General features: G+C 40.5%; 1 long non-coding RNA gene across 1 annotated transcript in view; it reads right to left on the bottom strand.

The window, feature by feature from the left end:
* Positions 1–220: 220 nt before the first annotated feature.
* LOC118024738 overlaps positions 221–25,957 on the bottom strand; it is a 115,547-nt gene continuing 89,810 nt past the window's right edge. The window contains exons 2-4 of the long non-coding RNA XR_004683194.1: positions 22,838–22,991; positions 21,325–21,397; positions 221–297 (exon numbers count right to left, since the gene is read on the bottom strand). This is a non-coding gene — a long non-coding RNA (uncharacterized LOC118024738). The remainder of the gene's footprint in view (positions 298–21,324; positions 21,398–22,837; positions 22,992–25,957) is intronic.

A 25,957-nucleotide genomic window follows, 5' to 3' on the forward strand; every position in this document is an offset into this window, starting at 1 on the left:
CTTTCCACCATGCTAAGTCTGAGTTATGAGTTAAGAGGCTAGTCTTGGTATTAGACATGCCCTATTCATTTTATCTATCCAGAGGTTTCAGCTGCTGAACCGGTAGGGCTGTAAGATTAAGTAGACCTTCTGATTTCTCTCAATTTGAAATAAGTCTGAAGTGGTTTAGTAAGCTCCTGAGTGATCTTACCTCCTTATGCATATATGATGCCACTTCATCCCCATTTCTGAATCTGCTGTTTTTCCCAAGCTCACGAAGGACACAGCAATATAACAAATGTCCTGTCAGAATGTTCTCTTTTTGAAGGAGAAATGAAGGGACATTTATTGAGCACCAGTTGCACGCCAGATTTGGAGCTTACATATATATTATTTCACTTTATCATCAACAGTGCTGCAATGTAGAAATTCACATGTACAGTTTCCAGACAAAAGAGATGGAGGCAGTGAAGGCGGCACAGCTGAGAACAGGTGAAGCAAGGATTTCAAATCTTAGACCAGACCTTCTGGCTCTGAGCCTAATCCTCTTTTCATTTTTCCACGTTGCCTCCCTAATGGTTCCCTGTCTGAACTAAATCACAATTCAGCTGTTCTTTCATCCTGCTGCTTTTAAGGTTTGTATGTTTAACCAGGTTTCAAAATAGTTGCAGGAGTTGCCCGAGTTTTCAAAGAAATATGTATTTCATCCCGACACCTTTACTCTCATTAGTCCTAAATGCTGTTAAATTAACTGCCAGTTTACTCTGAAATTCTCATACCACCAGATAATGATCACCAGCGAAGGGTTCAAACCCAGTGACAAAGTAGAAACATTAATGCATGGATGTTAATTATGCAGCATGGAGGGTCCCAAGTGCTCTGTCATGTCACTGAAAAAGATCGCTTCATTTTAAAAGACGAAACTGTTTTCAGGTGAGCACCATATTTCTGCCAGCAAGTTCTTGTTTGGTGATATGCAGATGACACAACTCTTGGCAACTGAGGTGATAGCCTAGGTAGAGGCTCTCAATTCCTGATCGTGGGGACTGATTACGGCTAAGATTGCGTCTAGAGCTGAGATGGTCTGCTTAAAGAAGTATGCACACGGTGAAGCTTTCTGATCTTACCCGTGGTACTCATTCACTCACCACTCATTGATAGTTTCCTTCTTTAGGCAAATGTTCAATTGCCTGCAGGCTTCTAGGCAATGTGCGGGGCACTGGAGACACAAAGATGCTTCAGCTGTCTGCTCTCAGTAAGTACGCCTGCTAGATGAGGGGACAGACATATCCCTGACCATCCATTAATATGAATACCCTTAATAAACTTAAAGAGCATGGGAAATGTCCTGATGACACCATAGTTCACGCAGCTTAAAAGACGGAAGGCGGTGGGTGGGAGAAGGACCCAGTGGGGTTACTGGGGGCTGGACTGAGAAAGAAGAGAAATGACTCAGGCTTGCAGGAAACATGGGAAGGCATCAAAAAGGCAGAGGAAACATCTTATGTAGGAGACTGGAAGAACATACAATGACCTAGAAATAATAACGGTAATCATCTCAAATGACTAGCAGGTTGATTTGGAGACTGAAAGTGATGGGAGATATCCAGGGAGTAGATTGATACCAGATTATGAGAGTCCTTGAGTACCCTACTGAAGCCTGCAGACGTTATTATATAGATGTTTGGAAGCTAGCTTCCTTTCTGATCAAGTCCCTGCGATCACCAGTGGGGAGGAAGAAGACGAAGGTCACAAGGACTTTGGACAGAGGTTTTCAGCTTACACCAGTCACACAGCTCCCGAGCTAGCATCATATATTAGAAAAAAAGACATGATGTTCTCTCCATTTCAATTTTCATTTGCACTAAAATGGATGGCCTTTTTACACACTATCAATAATGCCTGTGCTGGAGGAGCTTTTAATAGGACAAACATTCATCATTTTAAGGTTACTCTTTCCCCCAAAGCATGAGCACAATCTGTTGGCAAAATGGAAAAACCCTGTGCACTAGGATGCCCTACTGCCTTTTTTTTTCCAGGTGGTGCCCACTGATAGGAGAGAGTGGCAGTGAGTGGAGGCAGTCATATGAATTATCATTTTTCTGAGTGTCGCTGCCTCCAAAAAGGCTGTGCCGAGCAACAGAATGGGTCAGCACGAGAGCAGGTGCCCAGGGCTCTAACTCCAGCTTTGCTACCGAATCATTGTCATCTTAGGTAAATTACTTCCCCTCTCCAAACCCAAGCCACCTTATCTTTAAAGTAGGACTGGGCTACGGATTCTCAGTGTCCTCCCATAATCGCGAGGTCCCGTGCAATCTTGATATTAGTTAAAAAATGAAAAGCATTGTGTTCAAAGTTCCTGGTATGTTATCCACATCCCCACTGCAGCTCACATCACTTAACTCGAACATAACAGCTGCCTTCCATTCATATTATCACTCATATTGAACACTCTTTCAATTCAAATATACCCAATATTGGTGCCATAATGAACTGTGATTCACTCATTTAAATTTAATGGAAGAATTGCAGATGGGCTGTCAGTCCAAATCAAAGGACCAAATATATATGGTGCTCAGACATTCTTTATTGGTAAGATTTTAAACTCCAATTCCCAGTTAGTCCACTGGGTGGTGACTATGGTGTAGGGAAGTTGCTTTGAGTCAGATCACATAATAGTGTAATTGGTGCTTTGGATTCAAATTCAACCCACCTTCACCCCGTCAGCATTTAGAGACTACACAGGGTGTGCTAGACTCCTTGGGAAGTCTTAGTAACCACTGGAAAGTAGCAGAAGACAACATTCCTGACCTCAGGGAGGCTGTAGTCTAGTTTAGGGGGGCAAAACAAACACCCATGAGAAAGAGAGTAAGTCCAAGGCATTCTCTAATGGTGCCCCAAGAATTCAAGGTAATAAAGGTTATCAAGGGGTGGAGTTGTCCCGGAGCGCTTCAACTGAAAGAGATATTTTCGGGCGCCTGGGTGGCTCAGTTGGTTGAGCGACTGCCTTCGGCTCAGGTCATGATCCAGGGTCCTGGGATCGAGTCCCGCATCGGGCTCCCTGCTCAGCGGGGAGCCTGCTTCTCCCTCTCCATCTGCTCCTCCCCCCGCTCAGTGCTTGAGTGCTCTTTCTCTAATAAATAAATAAATCTTAGCATTTTTTCATTTTAAAAAAAATTTTTGTGCCTATTTATAATTATTTCCACCTTTTGATAACCTTTCATTATAATTTTCCACCAACTCAATCCTATCAGAGACTCCATCCAATCCAAGTTTTTTTTTTCTCAAAGTCATTCCTCAGATAAACTTCTGTTCCTGTTCCATGTGGGCTGGTTGCTCTCCAGGCCCAGAGAGTAGATGCAGGACACAGCTATTACCCCAGCTTCCCCTTCTGCTGTTAATTCTGAACTCCCTTAGCGTGCCTCTCAGGTTTCATTCTCTGTTTCCTAGTATTTGGTTTTGATTTTGATTATGTTCCTTTTGTTGTTATTTTCTCTTCCAGGATTTATTTTCTTGTTTTCATGGAATCCTTTCTCTAGTTCATGTCTCAGGCTAAAAAGATGGTGGCATGGCAGAGGGGATGATGATGGCAGCCCTTGGATCTTGAGTCACGTTCTCCAGATGGACTGCTCATACTCCAAGCCTGGGTCCCAGCTGTCATCTGGTGTTCTCCCTGCACCAGCAACCTAGAGAAGCCCTTTGCATTACTCCTGCATCTCCCCTTCTTCTTGCCTTCTTGGTTTACTCATTGTAGTGGAAGTAATCCTCCAGGAGTTTCCACAGAAAGAGTTCATGGGAGATTATTTCTTAAGATGTTGAAAATGTCATTATTCTACCAACACATTTTATTGGTATTTTGGCTAAATGGGATTTTTTTTTTAAGATTATTTATTCATTTGAGACACACATAGAGAGAGAGCATGAGCAGGGAGAGAGGGAGAGGGAGAAGCAGGCTCCCCGCTGAGCCAGGAGCCCAATGTGGGGCTTGATCCCAGGACTCTGGGATCATGACCTGAGCCAAAGGCAGACACTTAACCATCTGAGCCACCCAGGCGCCCTGGCTAAATGGGATTTTAAGTGTGAAATAATCTCTTTTAATTTTGAGAACAGAGCTCCATTATCTTCATGCTTCCAGCTTTGCTTTGAAAAAGCTGAAGCCATTTGGATTTCTGCTCCCCCCCCCCCCCGCCCCACTCCTTTCTGAAAGCTCTGGACTCTGGACTCTGGACTCTGTACTCTGAAATTATAGAATATTTGCTTTGGTGTGGGTGTATTTTCATCCCTAATTCTGGGCCTTCAGTGATCCCTTTCATTATGAAAATTAAGGTTCTTCAGTTCTAGAGACTGACTATAATTTTTTATTGATAATCTCTATTCCAAATCCTCAACTTCCCCCTCCAGAGTGCCCATGATTCAAATGTCCTGAAACTGATTCCTGGTTTTAATTTTTTTTTTATTTCTCTTATATTTCTCCCTCTCTTTTTGCTTTACTTTTTGAGAGGTATCTCTAACTTTATCTTCCAAATCACCCAGTTAGTTTTTCAATTTTGCAATATATTTTCTTTCTTTTTTTTTTTTTAAAGATTTTATTTATTTATTTGACAGAGAGAGACACAGCGAGAGAGGGAACACAAGCAGGGGGAGTGGGGGAGGGAGAAGCAGGCCCCCCGCGGAGCAGGGAGCCCGATGCGGGGCTCGATCCCAGGACCCTGGGATCATGACCTAAGCCGAAGGCAGACGCTTAACGACTGAGCCACCCAGGCGCCCCATTTTTGCAATATATTTTCAATTCCCTAAGTCTTTTTGATTGTTCTTTCTGAATATGTCTTTATATGTGCATGAATATATTTACACATACAGTTTCTAAATTGTGATACACATAATCTGTGTATCAATTTGCTTTTTGTCCCTCCCCTTTTTTTCTGGGTTTTTTTTGTCTCCTCTGTTGGAGGCTTTCTTCAGTTTGTCTCAGGTATCAGTGGATTGTGCTCTGCACACACTTAGTAGCAGGCAACTAAAAATCTGATCAGGATCTCTGAGGGTGGACATAATTTAAGCTTCACTTTAGGATGATCCGGGTGGGGCTCTTTGTTGGGGAGCCCTTGATGTTGGTGAGGTAGACTGTTACATCGGTGACCTCCAATGAATGATGCCTCCTGGAATTCATGAATGTCCATGGTGACTAAGGGCTGGGCTCATGACTGATTTCATCAAGAGAATATGGCAGAAGTGATACTGTGCCAGTTCTCAGCCCTTTCTGGGCTTCCCTTTTAAACTGCTCCCTCTTTAAACACTACTTGGAAACTCCATGATGGGAGGCAGCTCAGGCAGCCACATGGAGAGACCCACAAGGAGGGGAGCGAATGCCTCTCACTGATAGCTCCCAGTTGAGCTCTCAGTTGAGACTTCACATGATTCCTCCATCCTCGTACCTCAGGCAATGCCAGAAGCTGAAGCACTGCTCACTCAGTCCACAGAATTTTGGGAAACAGTAAGTTACTTTATTTTTTTTTTAAAGATTTTATTTATTTATTTGAGAGAGTGAATGAAAGAGAGAGAGCACATGAGAGGGGGGAGGGTCAGAGGCAGAAGCAGGCTCCCTGCCGAGCAGGGAGACCAATGTGGGACTCGATCCCGGGACTCCAGGATCATGACCTGAGCCGAAGGCAGTCGCTTAACCAACTGAGCCACCCAGGCGCCCAATAAGTTACTTTAAACACCAAGTTTTTCAGTGGTTTGTTATGTAGCACTAGATAATTTAAACAGTCAGTATGATTAGCTCTTTTAAAATTGGGGCTTGTCCGGTTTCCAGGAAGGAGTCTTTCAAACCCCTACCTGGATGTCAACAACTGTCAGCCTGCATTCTGAGACCTAACTGGAAAAAGTGCCAGTATTCAGCATTCAGTATGCCCATGGTCAGTTACCCCTGCCCCGTATTTCAGATGGTACCCACGTTCTCCACTCTTGCCCTCGATGCTGATGAGAATACATCTTACCAAAAAGCAGATATCCATTCTTCTGCCAGGGAGGAGGATGGACTGACTGCCATTCAGCATCATGGGATGAGGGAGAAGACCTAGATTTCTAATTTTCAAAAATATTTTACTCAAGAAAATATACTTTAGTTCCCCCCACACCCATTTCCCCTAATTCTAAAAGTTCCTGGAACTGCCAGAACCTAAGCCTTTTAGAGGTTTTGCAGTATTAATTGAGTTGCTTTCCAGCTGTAATTCTGGCTGTGGATTTGCCTTTCTTTGGTGTAGTAAACCCATCGTCTGCTTTTCAGTTTCCAAAACCCCATTAATGTTACTTTGCTTCTGTTTTCCCTGCACTTTTGGATTTAAATCCTCAGGAAAATAAATGTTTCCAGTAGTTTTAATGGTGCTTTTGGAGAAGTATAAATTAGAAATTAGATGCATATGTTCAATCTGTCATTCCTGATTATTATTATCTTGTAACTCTTCGTTTTTACTTTTATTTTGAAATAATTACAGATGCATAGGAAGTTGCAAAACAACATACAGGGAGATCTCATGTGTCCTTTACCCAGTTACCCTCAATGGTAACCCCTCACATAGCTAGTAAAATAGCAAAACCAGGAATTTGACATGGGTACATCCCACAGAGACTATTAAGCTTCAGTACTGCATGCTCTTCTGTGTGTGCGTGTGTGATTTTCTATGCAATTTTATCCTATATGATGCACAACTGTTCCAGCACAAGACTCCCTATGCTACCCCTTTATAGCCATCCCCACCCCACCCCAACCCTAACCCCTGGCAATCACTAATGCACTCTCCATTTCCATCATTCTATCACTTTAAAAATGCCATCTAAACGAAATCATGCTATATATAACCATTTACTGAGACTGACTTTTTTTTTTTTTTTTACTCAGCATGATTCCTTTGAGATCCTGATTGTGTTTTAAAAGTCTGGAATCCTCACTAAGCTGTAGGCTCCATGAGATAGGGACTGTGTGGCTTATACATAGTAGGAACTAAATCAAAATTGTTCTAAGTGACTAAATAAAGCTCTGGTTCCTGATCTTCTTTATTAAGGATAATTTTGGCTCTTGAAGGGGGGTGGGAATCAGAGGGGGAGAGGAACCATGAGACACTATGGACTCCGGGAAACAAATTGAGGGTGTTAGAAGGGGAGGGGGGTGGAGGGATGGGTGAGCCCAGTGATGGGTATTAAGGAGGGCACATATTGAATAAAGCACTGGGTGTTATACACGAACAATGAATCATGGATCACTACATCAAAAACTAGTGATGTAATGTATGGTGACTAACATAAATTTAAAAAAAGGATAATTTTGGCTCCAAGTACTAGAAAAATAATAACTTAAAAAGGCTTAAACAACACAGGGATGTTTTATCTTACATATCAAAGAGTCTAGAGACAGAGTTGTTCTAGCTGATGCCAACATAATTATCAAGTACTGAGTCTCTTCCTGAACTCTTCTCCCTAATGACCCCAGGATTCTAGACATTACAGTGCAGATGCTACAATATTTAATGAGATGTTATAGGAATATCAAGGATAAAATGGAGGTATTTATAACGGGATAGCAAGAAGATCATTTTCATCTCTGACTACTCTGATTATAAGCTAGGAGCTTTGAAAATGTATCCACATCCCCCATGTTCATAGCAGCGTTATTTACAATAGCCAAGACATGGAAATAACCTAAGTGTCCATCAATAGATATATGGATAAAGGTGTGTGTCTGTGTATATTTCAGCCATAAAAAAATGAGGATATCCTACCATTTGCGACAACACGGATGGATCTTAAAGGCATTATGTTAAGTGAAATAAGTCAGAGAAAGACAAATACTGTATGATCTTACTTACATAAGGAATAAAAAAAACCTCACAGAAATAGAGATCAGACTTGTGGCTACCAGAGGTGGGGGGGACAGGGAATTTGAGAAAATGTATAAATTTCCAGTTACAAGATAAATAAGTACTAGGAAGGTTCAGGACATAATGTACAACATGATGACTAGGGCTAACACTGCTATATGATACGTAGGAAAGTTGTTAAGAGAATCAATCCTAAGAGTTCTCATCACCAGAAAACTTTTTTTTTCTTTTTTGCTTTCTCTTTTTACTGTGTCTGTACTCAATGGATACTAACTAAATTTTGTGGTGATCATTTCACAATATATGTAAGTCAAACCGTTATGCTGTACACCTTAAACTTGTCAATCATATCTCAAAAACACTGAAAAAAAGTCTAGAAGTTTCGGTAGAGCTCTTAACTCCTATAAACTCAAGATCTGCATTGTTTTGAAAGTTAAATTGTTCTAAAAAAGATTCAAAGCTGTGAGATGGCTTATATTAATAATTCAGGGGAAAAAAGCGAAGGCTTTTCATCTAATTAAGGAAATATTTCCCTCAGTTTCTCCCTAAACTTTTCAGGACAACTTCCCATTGTTCTTTCATTGATCATAATCAATAATCACTCTTCTCTTCAGATGGCGCTGCTCTACCCAAAAGGACTAACAAGATTTTCGTGAAATGCTGCTAATGGAGGTTCCACAGAAACATACCAACCAGCATCAGCAGTCCTGGAAGCTGCTGAGACGGTGGGTGGTTCTGCACTTTTAGTTCTTAGATCCGACTTTCTCCATTATGAAAAGAACAATCATTAAAGGAGTCTGCTCTGTCCATAATGTTCTTCCCAGACCCTTCATTTCAGTCCAGTTTCATTAATTTGGTGCTTAAATTTATTGCTCTGGAGTCTAATGGGTATTTCTCCTGTCAGCATTACATTTAATTTACTGCGATGGGGCAAAGGGGTAGCTGAAACCAGATTTTAATTCCCAAGCCATTAAAACATGTTGCCCTTGATAAACAAGATCTTTATTATAGACTAGTACAATGTGTGTGCCTATAGGGCTCCTGCTCTACAGAATGTGCCTTTAGGATAGCTTTTCCTTTTTTAAAATGAGGTTCAGTCTCTTTCTTCTGCAAATATGAATGTTCCAGAAACGTTGAGCTGTTGAAGCATTTTGTTCTATGATTTTTTTTCAGACGATGAAATAGGAAATCTAAGCCCAGCCAGACTACAGAATTCTGCTGTATTCCTGCTGGGACCTTCTCACCAGTGGATTATAGCCAAAGACACAATGTTGACATTTTTTGTAAGGGCAGATACTAGAGACAGCAGGGATTTCTTTATTGTCAAAATGAAAATAGATTTTTTTTTTAATCTTTAAAAATTTCAAAGAATATGTTGTTGTTAAATTAATATGCTTGTAAAGCATGCAATTGGTAGGAAATGTTATATACTATCAGCATTTTGTCCTATATCCTTCCAGATCTCTCCTATCTTTTTCCTGTCTACCCTTATCTACATATATGTGTGTAGGTATACATTTGCTGTATATATAAATTTGTGTATGTATGTGTGTGTACATTTGCTGCATACGTATTTACTAAAGTTTCCATGTCTATGCATAGTACATAACAATCATTTGATAAATACTTAGAGAATTGTTGAGTTGACTTATTCTTTTCATCAATTGTACCAGTTAGATGCATAACATAACACTGTATGTAAAACAATGCAAACAAAAACCACTTCATATTGACTGGATATGAGAACATCTACTAGCTCACCATAAAGGGAGTTCATCTGCCGGATGGACTTACAGGTTGATTTATGGGCAGTTCCATGATGTTTTCAAGGCTCAAGATTTTCAGTGTCCCTCTACTCTGTGGTCCCCAGCGGAGGCTGTGTTCTAAGATGAATCTCTTTGTTCCTGTAGCAGTTAGAGCTCCATGTTTCCTCATTCACAACTGCCATTCTCTGGCTCACTCAAGAACAAGGAAAAACAGTCCTGGAAGTCTATAGTATGCCTCTTCTCCCCTACTGTTAGCCAGAATTGGCTCCCATAACCATTCCTCAACCTGCCCCTAGCAGAGGGGGTTAAGAGTTCCATTGTATCCAGCAGGCCAATCCCTAGCTTGTTCTGAGAAATGGAACTGCAGGTCTGAGCAGTAGCAAAATCTAGTTTCTAGTAAGAAGAAAAGGCGGAATATACCCAGATTTACCACCAGAAAAATCCACTATGGTAATATAAATGTTTAAAGTTCTGAATGTTCTGAAGTTTTCCTTTGGATTCACTCACTGACCTCAAGAGGTATTGGAGAGAACTGTTTTCCATTTTATTTTTAGGTGTTTGCTTTGGGGGTTGTTTGGTTTTTCTTTTTCTTTTTCTTTTTTTTATGTTATGTTAGTCACCATGCATTACATCATTAGTCTTTGATGTTGAGTTCCATGATTCATTGTTTGTGCATAACACTCAATGCTCCATTTAATACGTGTCTTGAGATTTTATTTTTAAGTAATCTCTACACCCAACATGAGGCTCGAACTTACAAACCCAAAATCAAGAGTTACATGGTCTACGGACTGAGCCAGCCCAGCACCCCTTCTTGTTTTTAATGTGTTTTTCGTTTTAAACGCTTGCTTATGCATGTATGAATGTTCCAAAAATGTTGAGCTGTGATAGAGTTTTCTTTTTTGTTGTCTTTTTTTGCCTTTCCTCCTTTTGGTAATTTCAAAGCTTTGAATTAAAATTGTGGATTTTCCAGTAACTCTCTTAATACCTAATAACTTTAAAATAATACACCTAAATTTTATTTACTAGTTTAGCAATTTCAACAATATCTATTGATAACCTGCCCTTAAAAATACAGACAATATTGTACCTAAAGTGCCTCCTACCTATTGTGTCTTCCCTTCCTTTATGTTTATTAGCATAAAATTTTACACTGTCAGATCTTATACCCTTTGCATTATATTCTATAAACCATTTAATATGGATTCTAAAGCCTAGTTTCTATATTTATATACATTTAGTGATCCTTGCTATTTCTTTTATCGTTCAGCTCCCAAATTTCCGAGTTACTCATCTTGATTCTTCTCTTTCTTCTGAATGGCTAGATTTCAAAAAGATATTTATCCAGTCAATCTGAGTGCAATTATTCTCTAAATTCTTAAATTACAGACATTACATTTCTATGCCATTTTACAAGAACAATAACTTAGAGGGTATGAAATTCTTATATTCACTCTTCTCACAACTCTGAAAATATGATTCTAATGTATTGTTCTGTTGAAGCGTGGCTAAGGAGAATTGTGAAGCCAATCTGATTTTTTTTCTTTGTTTAGATATTTCTGTTCTATTTAGATTACAATAGTGTTAATTTTCATACCCAGGAATTATAGTAACTTGATCAGGGTATGTTTTTTTTTTCCTTTTCTTTTTTAATAATTTTTATTGTTATGTTAATCACCATACATTACATCATTAGTTTTTGATGTAGTGTTCCATGATTCATTGTTTGTGCATAACACCCAGTGCTCCATGCAGAACGTGCCCTCCTTAATACCCATCACCAGGCTAACCCATCCTCCCACCCCCCTCCCCTCTAGAACCCTCAGTTTGTTTTTCAGAGTCCATCGTCTCTCATGGTTTGTCTCCCCCTCCGATTCCTCCCCTTCATTCTTCCCCTCCTGCTATCTTCTTCTTCTTCTTCTTCTTTTTTTTTTCTTAACATACATTGCATTATTTGTTTCAGAGGTAGCTCTGAAACCTCTGATCAGGGTATGTTTCAGTGATTGCCATTCTTTAGCACTTTCCCCCTTCGATCACATGGTATTCTTTCAATCTGTGCATTTATGGTTATTCATCTTAGGAAAGATTTCTTGTATTATATTCCTGAATATTTTTTTCTGGTCCATATGTAAGGTGTGTCGTATGTTGTTTTCTCTGTTTCAGCAACAAGCATGGTGGTTATCTATATGTTGAATATATTTTTCATGTCCTCCAAATATCCCTGCCTCTAACTGTTGTTATTACTACCTACCTTCTGTTTTATGTAATTTTCACAATCTAATTCACCATGCCCCTGTGTTTTATCAGTAGCTACTCAAACTCCTACATTTTCATGGGGCTGTCATTTACACAAAATATCTTACTTCTGTCTCCTCTGACATTTGGCAGCTCACTCATTCTCTTTCTGCAGACTTATTTCTTTGATCCCTTGTAATTTTTGTAATGCTTATGTATCTTTAATTGTTTGAGAGTATGAGGATGGTTTTCTAAAATGTCCTTTTATTAATTAAATAACTCTTCTTAAGATACATATTTTCCATTTGTCTTTTATTAATTCTCCCTTTTATTAGGTTAGTTTTGCATATTTGCTTTCTGAATAAGAATATTTCACTTGTGACCTCTATTTTTCAAAACAGGAGGGACAAAGAGACTTATTCGGGGCAGGCAGTCCCTCATTTCTGGTTTATTGCCCTAGAATACTCTCTTCTCCAAACTGCAATACACTCTGTAGCGTGAGTACGCTCCCTCTCAGGGGGTCAGAGTTCCCTTTTTTATGGCCATCATATCAGTCAGAAAGGGGATTAGCTTTAATCAGTGAATTTCTATAGCTCATAGGAATTTTTAATGGGAAACTACCCAGTTAGCTCTGCTCAATTACCACTGTTGAGGAACTCGCAACAGTACTGCCATTTTCCCATCTCTTCTCTACCAAATCCAGATCGGATAAAACAAAGATGTCATTCTGCACACCCCCTCCTTCTTCCCAGCCTCTTCCACCGATGTGAAATTTGGGTTTGGCTTCCCGAAATGTATTCCCCATAAATGATTGTGACCGTAGGCTCTGGAGTCAGACTGTCTCAGTTGAATCCTGGCTTCCCCTGCATCTCTTAGGCAAGTAGCTTGCCTCTCTGTGTTTCCTAGACATTACCTCATCCATAAAATGGGGATACTTTTAGTACCTGCCTTATGGGGTATAAGACGATGAAATAGACTAGTGACCTTAAAACACTTAGACCAGTAGCTGGCACAAAGGCATCCACGGGCTCCTTGAACCCCTTCATCATTACAAGATGCTTATTCATTTGCCCTCCCAGGATAGTTGAACTTTCTGAGTTATTTACATCTTACTTGAAATCTGGAGAGGTATGAACACACTTGACAGCCTTCTGGATTTGAGAGAAGAGTCTCTGTATTGCAAGTACTTTTCATAGCTTGGGGACGGAAGTTTCAGTTGCTTCTTGTTGTTACTGTTGATGACGTTTTATTTCCTATCCTGTGTGTCGATCATTTATTTAATGTAGTTTCAAGTTTCAGTGGAATGAGTAGGTTGCTTCTGTCCTTGAGGGGAATTCTATTTTATTTTTCATTCTTATTCTGGAATATACATATTCCTTGTTTAAGAAAATTTAAATAAAAATACATCGCTACAAATCTCACCAATCAGAATTAGTTCCATCAAAAGTTGGTTGAACATCTTTTCAAGTGCTTATGTGTACACACATGCTGTGCACACACACACACATACACACTCATGCTATTACTTTGAATACTCTTCTGCATCCTCTTTTTTCCTTCCACAGTGTTATGAACTTCTTTCTATGTAAAGAAATAGGTAACTTTGGGCACCTGGGTGGCTCAGTTGGTTAAGCGACTGCCTTCGGCTCAGGTCATGATCCCAGGGTCCTGGGATCGAGCCCCACATCGGGCTCCCGGCTCGGCAGGAAGCCTGCTTCTCCCTCTCCCACTCCCCCTGCTTGTGTTCCTGCTCTCTCTGTCTCTGTCTCTGTCAAATAAATAAATAAAATCTTAAAAAAAAAAAAAAAGAAATAGGTAACTTTAGGGGCGCCTGGGTGGCTCAGTCATTAAGTGTCTGCCTTCGGCTCAGGTCATGATCCCAGGGTCCTGGGATCGAGCCCTGCATCGGGCTCCCAGCTCCACGGGAAGCCTGCTTCTCCCTCTCCAACTCCCCTTGCTTGTGTTCCCTCTCTCGCTGTGTCTCTCTCTGTCAAATAAATAAAATCTTTAATAAAAAAAAAGAAATAGATAACTTTAAATGGCTGCATGCAATTACAATGGATAAAAATAATTTAATCTCTTGATAGACATTCAGTTTGTTTCCAGATTTTATGGGACCTTTTCTTCCTATGGCAAATAATGTCTTAATGAGCATACTTGTCTAGTGATATCTTTAATGCTATAATCCCAACTATAGGATGAGACAGCAGGTCTGTGCCTCACTCCATTTAGCCTGCTCTTTGAAAGTGCACCTTTTGGCCAAGAGGCTGATAGCTCTTTTTCTCTAAGAGATAAGTCATATGCTTTAAAAAAAAAATGCTATATTAGCCGCCACAAAGATGGACTGTGACTCAAGCCTAGAATGAAACGTGTTTTCTCTTTTCAGGGGAACTCTGAAGTATTAAAAGGATGGATGTAGGGTGCTAAAAGAACAATTACAGTCTCTGATTTTTCCCTAAACTGGCATCTCTACCCGAGGAAGCTCTAAATATGAAATCTACTTGTTCGGCTAAAGCCTTACTTTGTTCAGTAAAATCCAAAGCTTGAGGGCTGTCAAGAATCATGAGTCTCATCACTTGTCAAAAGCCCAGGGAAAAGACAGGGCTATTGAAATCAGCTGGAAAAGAGAGAAAGGAAACTCTCAGAGGTGCAGAAAGCAAAACTCAAAAAAGTTAAAAACTCTGCTGCTTTTTTTTTTTAAAGCAATTTCTTTTTTTTTTTTATTCTTATGTTAATCCCCATACATTACATCATTAGTTCTAGATGAAGTGTTCCATGATTCATTGTTTGTGCATAACACCCAGTGCTCCATGCAGAATGTGCCCTCCTCAATACCCACCACCAGGCTAACCCATCCTCCCACCCCCCTCCCCTCTAGAACCCTGTTTGTTTTTCAGAGTCCATCGTCTCTCAAGGTTCGTCTACCCCTCCGATTTCCCCCGCTTCATTCTTCCCCTCCCGCTACCTTCTTCTTCTTCTTTTTTTTTTCTTAACATATATTGCATTATTTGTGTCAGAGGTACAGATCTGAGATTCAACAGTCTTGTACAATTCACAGCGCTTACCAGAGCACATACCCTCCCCAGTGTCTATCACCCAGCCACCCCATCCCTCCCCCCCCACCCCCCACTCCAGCAACCCTCAGTTTGTTTCCTGAGATCAAGAATTCCTCATATCAGTGAGGTCATATGATACATGTCTTTCTCTGGTTGACTTATTTCACTCAGCATAACACCCTCCAATTCCATCCACGTCGTTGCAAATGGCAAGATCTCATTCCTTTTGATGGCTGCATAATATTCCATTGTATATATATACCACATCTTCTTTATCCATTCATCTGTCGATGGACATCTTGGCTCTTTCCACAGTTTGGCTATTGTGGACATTGCTGCTCTAAACATCGGGGTGCACGTACCCCTTCGGATCCCTACTTTTGTATCTTTGGGGTAAATACCCAGTAGTTCTGCTGCTTCTTTTCTGTATTTATCTAAATTTCTATTTCTGGACATTTTGGGAAATTGATGTGTGAGTGCACAGTGTCTGTGTTAATGACTGTAGCTATATAGCAGTGAATCATCTCATATGGTTCCTTCTAGCATGTAAATTCCCCTTATACAGTGCATATTCTTTTAGATACAAATTCTGGTTATATTTCTTATGTGGCGGCTCTTTCCTTGTATTTTTCTCATGCAGAAATACTCCGTTTCCCTGTGGATATTTATCAGGCCGATCATGCCTATGTTGCAGAGAGAGATTACTCTGCTACCATTTGTCTGCGTGGTAAATTGATAGCTGTGAAAGAGTAACCATGGGTATAAAATGTTCCAGGAAAGGTCCCAAGCAAAGAGGCTAGGGTATACATCAACTAGCATCATGAGTCTTCGCTGTTAATGGACATTATTACACTGTTCAAAAAGAATTTTGGCTGATCCCAGCACCACTCTCAGATGTCTCTTTTTCCATGGTAAATTTTTTCTTTACCAAAAAAAAAAAAAAAATTTAAATCATCCAAGTAAAGTAAAAGCAGATTTATTCAGATTCATCTTATAACCAGTTTTGCTATAATACTTGTGAAAATGTGCATTTGTTCAAAGGTGATTGATATATTGAGGAATAATTTAAGGATACCTCAAATGTCACATTTGCTTATTTGTGATTTTATCGGAAAGAAACATCAGCAAATGCAGAAAACCACACGTAGTTGAACCCAGTCAAGGAGAAATACATAAAATGTGACACACCCACACACATACAAATAGATTTCAAAGATCTGCGACTGCTTTGATTCATGGTTAGAAGACTCAACCATCCACATCTGGTGTACAACCCTCCTTCCACCTGATAGGATGCAGCAAGAGGAATAAGCATCATTTCTGTATTACCCCTGCCAAAGATGCATGAAATGAATCTAATTGGAAATACCAAACAAACCCAAATTAAGGGACATTCTCCAAAATAATTGACCTGTAATCTTCAAAAGAGAGAGTGGGAAGTTCTTCCAGACCGGAGACTAAAGAGACATGAGAACTGAATGAAATGCCTGATCCTGAGCAGGATCCTTTTGACATATAAAACATTATGGGGATACTTGAATGGGGAATGAAGACTGGTATAGTGATGTGACAATGTTAGTCTCCTGCTTTTAGTAGTTGGATCGAGTTTATGTAGGTGAATGACCTTGTTTGTACAAAACATATCCCAAAGTATCCAATAATGATTGGATTAGGTTGATAACCTATTCTATGTTTATTTAGGGAAAAATAAAGTTCTTTGTACTGTACTTCCAGGTTGTCTGTATGTTTATAATTATTTTAAATTTTTTTAAGTCAATACCTTTTTAATAAATGAAATAAAAAGATAGTGGCTTGTGATATAGCACAAGCTGCTTGCAATTTTAGACGTCAACTTGGCTAAGTCACGGTACCCCAATATTTGATCAAATATTCTAGATGTTTCTGTGAAGGTATTTTGTAGAAGAGATGTTTAGATGAGATTACATTTAAGTAGGAAGACCAAGTAAAGCAGATTACCCTCCATAATGTGAATGAGATTACCTTCATCAGATGCCTCCAGACTTGAGCTACAAATCTCTGGACCAAATTGTGTGAGCCAATTCCTTAAAATCAATCAATGTCTCTCTGTAGATACACAGATAGATAATTGATGTCTATAATGTAGATAGATAGATAGATAGATAGATAGATAGATAGATAGATAGATAAATAGATAGATGATTGATAACCATAGATATATGTGGAGATACATGGATACAGGGATATATATATATCTCCATTCTACTGGTCCTATTTCTCTGGAGAACTCTAATACACTGTTCTTCTTTTCTTAACTAGTGTTATTGTGTGAGAATTCAGGTTCCACATTGAATGAACTTCAAAGTATTCAGGAGAAGGTAGAAAACTAAAACTTTTCATGTGAATTCTGTCATTTAAAAAATACTGACTCAAGTTTTTTAAAAATACTGTGAGATCCAAACCAGATACATCTATGTGCTAGATCCACCCCTCAAGATGCCAGTTTGTAGCCTCTGCTCTGTGGACACGACACTGAGAGCTTTGCCAGCCTTGGGTGCCACCATAGTGACAGGGCCAGAGAGGAAAGCCAGTGGCCAGGACTCAGGCACTACACAATTGCTTCAACCTGAGCAGCTGTGTTTTGGATGTTTTCCATATTAATTTTCTATGTAGGGTTTCCCTGGACAGAAGGGTTTCAGTGCTGAATGTTTAAGAGGTTAAAAACTACTACTCTTAAGAACCAGCATCAAATCCTTTTAAAATGGCAAAATATCGGGGCGCCTGGGTGGCTCAGTTGGTTAAGCGACTGCCTTCGGCTCAGGTCATGATCCTGGAGTCCCGGGATCAAGTCCCACATCAGGCTCCCTGCTCGGCGGGGACCCTGCTTCTCCCTCTGACCCTCCCCCCTCTCATGTGCTCTCTGTCTCTCTCATTCTCTCTGTCTCAAATAAATAAATAAAATCTTTAAAAAAATAAATAAATAAATAAAATAAAATGGCAAAATATCACCACAGAGATGCTCTCAATCATTCTCTTGTTCAGCACCCAACCCACAAGTACCACTTTTCATTCTGTCACCGTGAAATGTAATGGTCTCACAGCAGGGTTAGCTCCTGTCACAGCCTGTTCAAAGCCTTCAGAACCTCCTTCCCCTGGGAAGACTGGAGTGCTTTTGTTTGTATGTATGCAGATCAAATGAAAAACAAAAATCTGAGTATTTACTGGGAACCTCAAATGTACAGTGAGGTCTGGGATATCTCTTCCCTCAGTCTCTTTTTCTTTCAGTTCCTTCTCCACAACTCCCTAATCCTATGCCTCACTAGCTCCTGCTTGGATTCCTTCCATGTTGTCATCTTGTATGGAGGGGCAATAAACAACATTCTAGACAATCAGGCTCCAAGAAGTCTACTCTGTTGTAAAGGAGGCCTTGGGAACATGATCTGAAGAAAGTGAGTATGATGATGTAACCATCTCCAAATCCTAAAGGGGTCAGTGCTGGGGCATCACATCAAGACAACACTCCAAAGATCAAGGCAGCATCACAAATTTAAGAGCCACGCATCCCGATTCATGTATCTCATGAATGATTTGCTCATATGTGTCAGTTCATCAGAAAACATGGTAAGAACATGGAATACAGAATTAAGCCATCAGTGGAAACTTAAGCTGGGTATTAGAACCCCAACCCAGTGTTTGGAATGGTATGGTGGGAACCCCAGTTCTAGAATAAAAGTAGAGGTCTGCTCCAGAAAAAGGGTATAGTCTACGGATGTAGAGGGATGAAGACCCCATCTATAGGAGTGAACCACCCCAGGACGTAGGCAGTGCTACAGCATTGGGGCCACATGTCTGTCTATGACTTACTCAGTAGTGGAGTCTGGGTCAGGTTGGCAGAGGTAGATTCAGGTAAAACAAGGATATGGCAAGACATGTGGGGCCCCACAGGTCATGGCTCAGCCTTTACATCTGAGGATTGGGCAATAGGACTATATCCAAGCCTCTAACCAACAAAGAGCTCAGTCTGATGGAGCCACCAATGTAGGGTTGATTCTACTACTCAGTGGCCAATTTTAATAGCGCAACGAAGGGTAGAAAACAAACCAGGAGCTGAAAGTGGCCTCTGACAGTCACTCTTTCCTAGAGCATTGTTACACACCTTTCTTTAGAATAAGTCTCATTTCCCTGGCAAAATGGCAAGCCCTTGAGGCAAGGGCAGATCTTCTACCTTTTCACATCACGTGTGCCTGTCATGGTGACAAATGTGTAGAGACCTTCACCCCAATCTTGACTCCCTCCAAAGCACTGACATGAGCCTGTTATATTTTTCTACTTAAAGATATGTAATGATTCTTTATCAGTGCATAAAACAATAACAGCACACAAAAGCTTTACAACCTGCCTCCCATCCAACTTCCCAAACTCCCCTTTTATCCCACATACAAGCCATGCCAACCACTCAAAGTTCCTCATGTGCATCGAGCCAGAAACAAGTATTGAATTTTACTCAGAAAACTTATATGCAAGAAATATCTCACTTCTTTGTTCTCTTTGAATCTAACGTTGAAATGAAATCTAACGTTGTACACATTTTACCCAGTAAGTTCCATCTTAGTCATTATGGGTCTGTCTCCCCACCCACTCCCTCCCCTAGGACTCTTTAAAGTTTTATATTGAGCAGAGTACTTAGAGGAGCTCTTCTGTGGTGTCGCTACTCACTGGTGACATGCCTGCTATCCAAACCCGGGGGGGCTGCAGACCTCAGCTTCCCCTTCTCTCCCTCCCCCCAAACACCCCAGCTCTGCATCCCCACTTCTCACACGTCCCACCAGCATCCCTCCCACTGGAAGGAGGTTGCTTTCAGATAACACCTTTCAGCCCCAAAGGCAAAACTCCCCTGATTTATTTATTCTTTTGTTTGACTGTCTTCTTAAAAATGGAAAGGAAGTGTTGTGGGATTGGGGAACAGCAACACGAAAAACACTACAAATGAATCCTTTAAAAAGCTATGCGTCTTTTACTTCCAGTGTTCTCTCTACCTACACAAAACTCTCTCTCCTTCCGGCAATTTCTCTCCTTCCTTCCAAGACCAGCTCAAAAGTCATCTCCTCAGTAAAATCTTTCTCCTTTTTTTCCCTACCAGAATTTATAGCACCCTCTTCTGGTCTCTGGCACTTTATACCAACCTTTCCTGTAGCACTCATCCACCCACACTGTTTTTTATTAATCACATATCTGTCCTGCCTCACATATTGTGAGTTTCTCAAGGGTAAGAAATACATATTATTTTTGTATAATGCTAGGAAGTGAAGAATGCTCAATAAATGCTAGATGGGATGACTGAATGGACTTAAAAATAAGTTTTTCAATACTTATTTGATTGACTATGTGTGTGTGTGTGTGTGTGTGTATTTGGGGTAACCATAGACAACATCTAAATAAGAAGTCCAATTTATTTTTCCTGCCAATCAGGGTTAGATGAGGACTGCTATCTAAGAGACGGCTAAGGGACACCCTCAAGGACCAGTCCTGACCCCTCAGCAAGCAGCTTCCTCCAAAAAGGCAGAACTGAGTCCGGGTGGCAAATACTTTCCCTTTCTTAGAGAAAACATTTTCTTTAATGCTTTCAACTAGGAGACTATCTTCAGCTGGATTCTTCAAGTCAGACCTCAAGTCAGATAAGGATTTGTGAGCCACTGATTTCATTAAGTAAATTTGAGGAAAACTCGGTAAGAGAGTGGGGAAAGCAAAAAAAGGCAAAGGGAAGAGGTCAAGAAAGCGTGTAATTTCAGGCAGGTTTCCAGAACTTACATGCAGCTTGACTAGCCCTAGAAATGGCGGTGAGGAGGAGACCAACTCTCAGGTACTTCCCACTTTTTGTACCCATAGCACGAGTGGCTCCAGTGGCTTGAAAGTGGCCTCCAAAGAGGAGCCACAGACAAAAGCCATTGAAGGAGACTCTCACAGAAGCCTAGAAAGGGGCTGGAAACAACAAAAGAGATCTGATTTGGAACATGGGGGGTGTCCATTCAGCCAGCACCACTGCCTACCTCTGGGCAGCAGGGCTGCCCCTCCTCACAGGGGGGGATATGGAAGCAATTATTCCAAATCAGCAAACATCCTCTGCCCACAACAGGCTTGTGTCAGTGTCATCCAAACATCATCATCAAATGTCCCAAAGTGACTTGTTCTCAGACATCATGATTTTGCACAAAGCTAGACTACATGGCATATTGCTTAAGACATGTACATTGGGATTGGAGAGATGGAGATTAAATCCAGAAAAAATACCCTTCAATAGCTTAGTGTTTACAGTTTACTCATACTTTAATAGGAATAATAATCTTTGTCATATACAACTATCATAAGGATTAAATGCAGGTAACAATAATAACTTATATAAAATAGTAAAATATAGGTACTTAATTTATGACTTACCAATGTGGTTGTTTCTTCCTGTTTTGTTCAATGTTGTTCCCCAGTGCCCAGAGCTGTGACCAGTAGGCTCTCACTAAACAAATGAGTAAATGAGTGAATGAATGACTTTATTATGTTACAGCCATTCATTTATTTCCCCAATACTTAATTAACATAAGTCAAAGGATTATGGGGGATTCAAACTTTAATCAAACGGCTCATATCCTTGAGGAGCTTATAGTCTAATCAAGAAGATGAAATGGTAATAGCTATTATCTGTAGAACAACTAGGCATACGATCAGGTATAAAAGTGTTCAATGTCTTAATAAAGTGTTACAGAGGCAGAGGAAGAGAGGAGAGAACCAAAGTTAGAGGTTGGGGATGAGAGATGGCTTAATGAAGTAAGGGGCAGGTTAGCTGAGATTTGAGGAAGGGTTTGCATTGCCTTCAATATTTGACAATATTTGAATTGCTTCTCTACAGCAGCAGTGTGAAAACAGACACAATCCCAGCCCTTGTGGAACTCACATTCCAAAGACAGGGACAAGGACAAACAGTTGATAAACAAAGCAATTAATAAGTAAGTACATAAGTAAGCACTGATGACTGCTATGGAGAAAAGTAAAACAGGGAAGGGGAAATGGAGGAGAAGGTGGTGTTTCTGACACATGAACTGGCCAAGGACAGAGCCAGTCTTACACATATCCAGGAGAAGAGCATTTCAACCAGAGAAGAGCAACAGTGAAGACCCTGGGGCAAGAGCAGGTTGGTGGGTTTGGAGACTGACAAAGAGGCCAAGGGGAATGGGGGTAAACTGACTGGTAAGAGATGAGGTCAAAGAAGTGATGGGGAGATCATGAACTTGAAGCAATGGAGAAAGGGTATTTCAAGTCAAAAGGTCACTTGGATAAAGTACAGGGCATGACCAGGAACACCAAGCTAATAATGGATTTCAGCAAGGGCAACAGGCCCAACTCAGGCCATGTTAAATCTCTTACACAGATAAAGAATTATCTAGGAGAGTCTGGATTCCCTTTGCTCATTGCCAGGGCCCCAGCTGGCTATTCCCTCCTCAATGTTTCCTGTCACCCTGTGTCTTCAAGAAGACTAGCATCCTTGACCTTGTGAGCCAAGTAGGTGGGGATGTTGAAAAGAGAAAGGGTCTGCTAAGGATGTTTCATTGACAGTGTTGCCTTTGACTTCACCATCTTAATGCAGCATAAGATCTGCATTTTCAGAGAAAGAGAGTGGGCAGAGAGCATATTGGACCAAGCTGTGTTTGGTGATGCGGTTATTTATCATCCTTTAGCTTTCATCTGCTGACATGTGTGACAGCTAAATGGTAGTTTTGAAGGGGTCCCTGTGATGCTGAGGAATGACTTAAAAGCAATGAGGGGACCATGGGCTTGGCTATTAGGTTAGACTTATTGCCAGCATATGGTATTCAAAGGTACCTGAGTCCCTTTATGACAGCTGGAAGAATTCTGTGCCAGGACGTACTGGCCTTTATTGGTACAAATGAATGATACTAACCATGCCAGGGGTTTCTGAATTATGGAGATGAATTGGCTGGCAAACAGGAGGTCTGCAATTACTTCCCACACAGCTTTATTTTGAGAAACATGTGTACAATTCTTCCAGATTGAGTTTCAGGGGAATATGTCCTCTTGTTCATGAAAAGCAGCATCTGATAGAAGAAAAAACTGCATATAATCTACCTTCTCACACTACCTTGGCTTTCTAGATCTAATCCTGTTATCAAACGAGAGAGCCAGCAGTAAAATAAGGTTAGGAAAAAGTCTTTAGACATCTAGTCCCAGAATTTAGTAAAAAGAAAGTTATCTTTATCAGTAACATGTTATTTTGGTATAGGGCTTTGCCATTTACAAAGTGTGTGTGTGTGTGTGTGTGTGTATTTAAAATTATCTGTTATTCATCTGATCCTAAAAATCTAGCAGGTTATATATGCCACATACATTACATTCTAGAGGTAACAAACAAACAAACCAGCAAACAAAAACAAACCTGGGGTCCAATAATGCTATGTGACTTCCCAGAAGGTGAAGATTGACAAAACCAAATACTCTTATCTCACTCCTTGGCATACAGTTTACCTGATGCATTTTAATTCAATACTGAGCACAGGATAATAGAGAGAATGTCCAGTATTAGCCTTCCCTACCTGTATGTACACACTGTTGAAAAAAAACTAAAGAAGACACAAATAAGTAGACTAACATCCGTGTTCATGGATTGGAAGAAATAATATTATTAAAATGTTTGTATTACCCAAAGCAATCTACAGATTCAGTGTAATACCTATTAAAATTTCAATAGCATTTTCCACAGAAATAGAAAAAACAACCCTAAACTTCATATGGAACCACAAGATCCCAAATAGCCAAAGCAATCTTAGCAAGAACAAAGTTGGAGGCATCACACTTCCTGACTTCAAAATACATTATAAATCTATAGTATTAATCAAAATAGCATGGCATCGACATAAAAACAGACATATAGATCAATGGAACAGAATAGATATCCCAGAAATAAATCAAAAGTGTGAAAAGAGAGCAATTAAAAACAATCACACAGGTATTGATACAATGATACAATGATAGACAAATCAATGGGAGAAAATACTGAATCTAGACACAGAACCATTCATATAAGGTCACCTGATGGCGAATATACCACTGCAATTCACTGGGGGAAATAGTGGTATTTTTAATTAATTTTAATTAAATAATTTTGATCCTCACCTTAATTTTTATTTTTTCCAGCTTTACTGAGATATAATTAACACATAGCATTATATAAATTTAAAGTGTTCAATATGATAAACAAATAAATTGTGAATGATCACTACAATAAGGTAAATTAAGACACTCATCATCTCACATAGTTACCTTTTTTTTTTTTTTTGGTGAGAACTTTTAAGATGTATCTTTTAGCAACTTTAAAGTTTATAAAAGAGTATTGTTAGTTTTAGTCACCATGCTGTACTTTAAATCCCCAGAACATATTCAACTCATAACTGGAAGTTTGTACCCTTTGACCAACTTCACCCATATTCCCCCACTTTCTCATCCTGGCAACCACCAGTCGACTCTGTTTCCATGAGTTCATATATAAGTGAGATTACATAACACTTGTGTTTCTCTTTCTGGCTATTTCGCATAGCATAATACCCTCAAGATTCATCCAAGTTATTCCAAATGGCAGGAGAGGGCCACAGGCTGTGAACCAAAATTGAATGGGGACACAAGCTGGTCTTTGTGATTGTGTAGACCTTTGGCTGTGCTAAGCTATTGGGTGAGGTTGCTGGCTGGGCTCTCTGATTGGGTGAGGCAGTAGGCTAAGCTCCCTGATTGGGCAGGGTCTCTAGATGGGCTCCCTTCCTAGGGGATGCCACAGGCTATGTTCAGCAATCAGGCAGGGTTGTATGCTAGACTCTGCTGCTTGTTTTCACTCTGTGGCTGCTGGGTGGTATCACAGGCTGGGCTCCATGGCTGCTCAGAGTCCCTGTTCAGGCTCCCTGGGTACGAGGACCAGAAGTTGGTTCAACAGTTAGGCCAGGCTGCTGACTTGACTGCCTGCCTCAGTGGGCTGGAGGATGTGCTCCAAAGCTGGTGGATGTTTGTGACCATGTGACCATGTTTCCTGGAGGGGTAACACCAGAGGTTATGCTTAGTAGTTGGGCAAGCTACAGATTTGCTCCCCTGTCAAGGCAGGACCTTAGAATATACTCTACAGCTGGTACCCACTGGCTGGGTATCAGAATCAGGGTGATTTTCCAACTGAGCTCCTGGCCAGATGGGGCACTGCTTCTGCTCCACAGATGACCAGAGCTGCTGGCTGGAGGTTTGGGCTGTAAGCCCCAGCCCCATTCTCAGTCTCTATCTGATCCCCAGTGTTCTGGATCCAGAAGTTCCCCCAGTGATCCCTGTGAGGTGGAGTGTCCCACAAGGCTTGTGTTCTTATGTTCTCACCAGAGAAACTGTAGGCCCAGGGGAGCCACTCTGGTGTTGCATGGTCCAGCCCGGAGGAGGGGCAACATGGTCAAATTGTACCTGCTCCTCTTACCCTTCCAGCTCAGTCTGACTCAGTCTCTGCTATCCACAGAAGTGCTTCAGCCTCATGCCCTGGGTTCTGGGATTTTCATAATGGTGTTTCATCCTTGGATAGGTACTATTTGTCTGTTTTTATGTCAGCACCATACTGTTTTGACCAGTACTATAGATTTATAATATAGTTTGAAATCAGGAAGAGTGATGCCTCCAACTTTGCTCTGTGAAGGGGACTGAAGCCAGTGACCCTCCTACATTGCCATCTTGATGATATCACTCCCCATCTTAATTTAAACCGAACTCAAAACATCTCTGAAAAAGAAGGATAAAGTTAGAGAACACACACTATCCAATGTCAAGTTTTAGTATAAAGTTACAATAATCAAGACAGTATAATACTGGTGAAAGTATACACATATCAATTGAATAGAGAGTGCAGAAAAAGACCCACACAAATAAAGTCAACTGATTTTTGACAAAGGTTCAATTTATGGACAAAGGATAGTCTTTTTGGGGCGCCTGGGTGGCTCAGTTGGTTAAGCGTCTGCCTTCAGTTCAGGTCATGATGCCAGGGTCCTGAGAT

Source organism: Mirounga leonina, unplaced genomic scaffold (genome assembly GCF_011800145.1).
Source record: "Mirounga leonina isolate KUSES-001 unplaced genomic scaffold, KU_Mleo_1.0 Mir_200, whole genome shotgun sequence".
Classification (NCBI taxonomy): domain Eukaryota; kingdom Metazoa; phylum Chordata; class Mammalia; order Carnivora; family Phocidae; genus Mirounga; species Mirounga leonina.